General features: G+C 36.2%; 1 non-coding gene across 1 annotated transcript; it reads right to left on the bottom strand.

Annotated features, from left to right (window-relative positions):
- Positions 1 to 1,418: 1,418 nt before the first annotated feature.
- On the bottom strand, positions 1,419 to 1,484 carry LOC117071892. The gene has a single exon (XR_004432618.1). It is a non-coding gene; the product is annotated as a small nucleolar RNA SNORD37 (small nucleolar RNA).
- Between the last annotated feature and the right edge of the window lie 4,473 nt (positions 1,485 to 5,957).

The raw sequence follows: 5,957 nt of genomic DNA, 5'->3' as shown, positions 1-5,957 counted from the left end.
TTCTTCCTAAAGGCAAATTTGAGCCCATCATTTCTATACTTAAAAAGCTGCATGCCTCTGCAATGCCTTCATGTTCTGGCTCAACCCACCTCCCCACCATAGAGTTCCCCTACTACTTGGCAGACTTAGACCACATCTCAACCTTCTCTGCACCAGCCATAACTCTCATAACGCTAGGCTTGGCATATGATTTCCTTCCTCTGTAACATCTTTTATTTCTATTTATTGCTTCCAAAACTCTTATCCTAGCTCAAAACAGCAAAGAAAAATATTACTATATTAACATTCCTTGAGACCTTTGGTAGTAGTGATGCATGCTCCCTACTGCTACTTCATTTTATTCATACATTTCTTATGGCATTTACTGAATTATTTATTACAATTCGCTACTTCTCTTATATTATTCTACTCAAAGCTTCCTATGGCCTTGTGAATAAAAGGCAGGCAGCAGAGTTGAGTGGACCTGGATTTGATCCCTGCCAATGAATCAGCAATGATGTGACAAATTACCAAGATTAACACAATCTTGGTAATCCTCAGTTTGTTAATTTGCTGAGGATTGATAATGAAACTTACAAGTTGATCTGATGTGTGGGATGGTGATGATGCATGGAATGTGCCTCACACTGCTTTGGCACCAGTCTTGAGTCAATACGTGAGAGACATGCATCCCTATATTCCCAACTCTTAATTAAAGTGCCAAGCACATTTGCTGAAATGAAAATCATGCAGTATTTATACTGTTATAAACTTAGCTATATAAAAAATGTGGCTTCCTTTGTTTCTTTACACCTGCATGCATTCTCAAACTCAGATTTTTGCTCATGGTGAGTGCTTGTCAATCCAAGATCACTCAGTCACTTTCATTATGAGAAACAGTATTTTGGAAGCTAGTGCTCAGTTGATTCACCTTTCTGCCCCACAGGAAACAGAAGCAGGATGTGTGTGCTCCAGGCATCTGGGGGATATTGCATTTGTACGCCATTTGTGCTCCAGTCTGCCTTTAGCTATACTACCTATAGCGGTATAGCGCTTGTTACCTAGTCTTGGAAGTCAGTCTCTAGCCTGCTGCATTCACCACTGATGTCCTTAGGTGACAGAAAGAGCAGTGAAAATCCTAAGTAAATTTGAGAGGATTCCAGAACAAAAAGAACTGGGGTCTGACTTTCCAGGCTGTCTCTCCTCTGAAAAAACTGTAAACTTTGTAACTAAATCCCATTTCTGCATGACACCAGGGGCTCGAAGTCTGAAATCAAAGTGTCAGTAGGGTTGGTTCCCTCTGAGGACTGAGCAGAGAGAATCTGTCCAAGCCTCTCTTCTTGTAGATGGCCATTTACTCCTTGTGTCTCTTTCCATTTTCTTCCCTTTATGCATGTCTGTTTCTTTGTCTAAGTTTATTCTTTTTCTTTCTCTATGGGCCTCAGATGCTGGTTTTCTTCAATACATATCAGGTCAAATTGAAGAAATGTTACTTACTCTTTTTTTTTTTTTTAATAGACAGGGTCTCACTCTGTTGCCCAGGCTGGAGTGCTGTAGTGCAATCTCAGCTCACTGTAGCCTCGACCTCCCAGCGTTAAGCGATCCTCCCACCTCAGCTTCCCAAATAGTTGGGACTACAAGCATGCACCACTGCACCTGGCTAATTTTTGTAATTTTTGATAGAGATGGAGTCTCACCACGTTACCTAGGCTGATCTCGATCTCCTGTGCTCAAGTGATCCACTTCCCTTGGCTTCCTTAAGTGCTGGTATTACAGGTGTGGCCATAAAAAAGGATGAGTTCATGTCCTTTGTAGGGAAACCATCATTCTGAGCAAACTATGGCAAGGACAGAAAACCAAACACCGCATGTTCTCACTCATAAGTGGGAACTGTATAATGAGAACACTTGGACGCGGGGTGGGGAACATCACACACCGGGGTCTGTCATGGGGTGAGGAGATGGGGGAGGGATGGTATTGGGAGATAGATATACGTGATGTAAATGGCAAGTTGATGGGTGCAGCACACCAACATGGCACATATATACATATGTAACAAACTAACACGTTGTGCACATGTACCCTAGAACTTGGAGTATAATTTAAAAAAATAGTGGTGTTAGTTATAAACTCATGCCTTGAACTTTCAGTATTTTTCATATTTAAAACTGAATGTTTGGAATAAGAAAATACAAACTTATTTTTCTTAAATGCTTATTTATTGAAAATAAAAGTTCCGACTTTCAAGATCATTACCTCTACTAGATATTTTCAAAATCTATCTAAAATTTTACAATCCAGTAAATTGGATATTTATTCTTTTGTATCATCTCTTCTTGTGTTCACTGTACATGGTAAGCTCTTCTTTCTGCTTGAATAGTGAAGGAAAAGACAGAAGAAATAATTTTTTATAAATCTACCTAGTTTATTGTGGTATATTTTCATGCTACATCCTCACCCACATGTGAGGTGAGGATGTAGCATGTGTGTGTGGTACGTGTGTGTGGTACGTTTGTGTGTGTGTGAGAGAGAGAGAGAGGAATGTGGGAAAATATGTGAGGGATAGTGTGTAAAAAGAATGATATATGGAACTCATCACAACTAATTTGGAATCCTGGCTGTACTATTTTTCATTTGGGCCAGTAGGAAAATCATTTGATTTATGTTAGTTTCAATTTTCTTCCACTGAACTTTAAAATTCTTTTAGAATGCAACTATCTTTTAATTTCTGTCTCTTTAATCTGGCACATAGTAGAGAAATTGTCATTATTGAATGAATAAATGAGTAATGTCCTAGCTATCAATACAAGGCATTACAAGGGTTCATTTTACTCCCAATTAATTTATGTTCAGTCCAAAATACTGTGTTTAAGAAATGAGCCTCAATTTGGCCTTGTCTTCTTTTCAGAGGCTGCATATCTCAGTCTTCAGGAATACACTGACTTCCTGGCTGCTTTAGCAAATGTTAGATTGCCCTCCTCTGACTTCTAATAGAACGTACTTCTTATACTCATGATTTAATATGTGGCAATACGTTATTTCATCTAATTAGGTCATAGTTTTGGATATGTCTCTTTCTCTCTATGAAATGCTCAGCTCCTTAATGGCAGAGACCACACAATATGCCTTTGTTTTTCACATTACCAGCAAAGGGCCCCTTTCTTGGGAGGTGCTGAGTGTGTTCTTGTATTTAAGAATAGCAATAATGACAGTAAAGTTAAGCTAATGTACACAGTTCTTAAAAAAAAAAAAAAAAAAAAAAAAAAACTACGCTGATATAATTGTGTCAGATGAAGAGACATAGACTCACAGAAGTTCAGTAACTTGAAATATGCCCATAGCCAGAAAGAGGCAATGACTCAGTTGTGCAGATTCTGATTCCAGGACTCTTTCCACTACACCATGATAAATAAGGTCTCTGTTTTGTGTTAAATATTTGGACATTTGGTATGAAGTTGTTAGATCTGACATAATTTGTTTCTAATAGGATTGAGATACCCTGAACAGGTCACCAGAGTGTTGTATAACTTACCTTTGCTTGATGGCTTTAAAAGGAGGATCAACACCTGCCTTTTAGGCCAGGTTTAGGCATTGCCCTGCCAAAAGGAAAGAAATTAACTACATGCTTTTAAAGATTCCCTTTGGTTCTATAGCCAAAAGAATCTTGGTTCTTGTAACTTAGTTATATTTACTTTTTTAACTCTGAATTCTGCCTGTTCCTGGGCATTTTGTAAATATTATGCAAGTCTAAGTTTAAATCATCAGTGACGAGTCAAATTTGGGAGGTCAGGGAAGGTAGAAATCAAGTTACCATCCGGAAGAGCTCAATATACATGTCACTACTAATGAGATGAGAAGGAATAACAGCACACAATATTCATCTTCATGCCATGCTTCAACACAGGATTTTTAAGCCACTCTGACAAATTCTAGATTTTAAACACAAATGAGTGGAAGTTTGTGGAGAACCCTGAGAACTTAGAAGTGTCTTTGTTGTTTGCCTTAGTCTGCCTCCATTCTGAGTTTTTCCTCACCTTGAACATTACTTCATTTAAATTCTTAGCCCCCTTTCCAACCATTTTTACTCATTTGTTGTTAATATGCAGATTACAATGGCTGGTGTTTGGAAAGGGGATCAGCAAAACATTTATCATTCAATGCAGCAACTTGAGGAGTTTTGAAAAGCAGAGCATGTGGAACCCCATTAACAGATAAAGAACACAGGATTGAAAGACCTGAAGGACAAACCGTTTATTTCAGTACATCTTGTATAGCAACACATTACCAGAGGCAATAGGTACAAAAGATCAGATCAGCTTCAGAAGGGCTAAATGATATTCATTTGCCATCTTCACCAAAATAATAAGATTGCATGGAAATATTTTTTATTTTGAATGTTGAAGATAATTTTAATAATGTGATTTTTTGACCCACAGTCTAAGGCAAAGCCTTATCCCGGAAGATAATAGAGATGAGATGAATCAGAGGACTATAGCCAGATACAGAAAAAAAAGCAGAACCTTTTAATATTAACAGATAAAACAGGCAGTTCAATGCTGATAAATGCAGAATAATGATGCTTTTGATGGGTCTTTATCACAGAAGGCCATGTTCTTCATAAATTATGAGCCATAAAAAAAGGAATTTCAGTCGAAAGACAAGTCTGTTTGTATCGTCAATGAATGATGAGAAATAGAAAGACAAAAACCAAATAGGAATGCATAAAATAACTGCTTGATGACTTTATCAGCTAAGTTTCTACCCTGAAAAATATAGAACAAAAGACTATCCAGAAAAAAAAAAAAAAAAAATTCAAAGACAGCCCCAAATGATAGAAGTACTTTTATTTTGAAAAAATGAAACTATTTTATTTGTGGAAAATTGTGGTTGATCTAACGACTACTGAAGTCAATTTCAAATGTAGATGTTTTTAGTATTTTTCTTATCTCAAAGGGCATCTAAAATGTATTTGAAGTAATATTTAATGTGGATTGACATTCATTCTTTATGTGAAGGATGTATCTATCTCAATGTCTATACATATGTGCTTCTGAATATTTTGTCACAATCATCTTTAAAAAGTTAGCTAGTGAATTTTTTGGTAAAAAATGTCAATTGAATTTGAGCTTCTGATTGATGTATTTTCTAAAATTTAACATTTAGCTTTCTTGTGATGTTTTTGTAAAGAGAAAACAGAATGTGTTTGAGCTTCTGTTATATATTTATTTTCTAAAATATAATATTTATTACCATTACCTAGTTCAGATTTGTAATATTTATCATCAACAAATATGGGTCAAATTTGCCAATTATGTTTTCAGACACTGGTCCTAATATTTCAGATATTATATCTATAATTTAAGTAGCAATCTGCATGTGGTATCTCTTATAGATCATTATTTGGTACTGAAAGTGGTAATAATTCATCAAGTAATACTTTTCCTATAACAGGCAACTTTATTAATATATCATGTGGATCTTTGATCTTTCTTTATTAATATATCATGATGGATCAAGGTAACTACTCTTATACACCAGCACTAAGAATCAATATTATTTGGAGGAAGCTATTTAAAAAAATAAGAAAGCAATGTGTCTTAATGAAATGGACCATGGTTCGAGAACCAAGAGCCCTAACACCTGCCTTAACAGACAAGATGTGTTAACTCGGAGAATGTGTGATTTTTGCCTCAGTGTCTCCAAACTTAAAATAAGAAGGCTGAGTAACTAAATTGTTTTTGAATTTTATAACCTTATATTTTACTGCTGTGGTGTATATTTTGTGACTCCTTTGCTTAGTCAGTACTTAACCTTACTTTCACAATTTATTTTAATGTGTCTACTAACATCAAAGCAGTTGTCTTTTGTAACTGACAGGTGCTGGGGAGAAAAGTGTCTGAATCACCCAAAAGGCATTTCCAGACCTGCTCACTGTGTTCTAATCTCCCTTCAGAACTCAAAATCACTACTTCCAGGGG

This window comes from Trachypithecus francoisi, unplaced genomic scaffold (genome assembly GCF_009764315.1).
Source record: "Trachypithecus francoisi isolate TF-2019V2 unplaced genomic scaffold, Tfra_2.0 Lachesis_group3, whole genome shotgun sequence".
NCBI classification, from domain to species: domain Eukaryota; kingdom Metazoa; phylum Chordata; class Mammalia; order Primates; family Cercopithecidae; genus Trachypithecus; species Trachypithecus francoisi.
The sequence above is the reverse complement of the archived record's forward strand: the minus strand, read 5'-3'. Positions and strand labels throughout refer to the sequence as shown.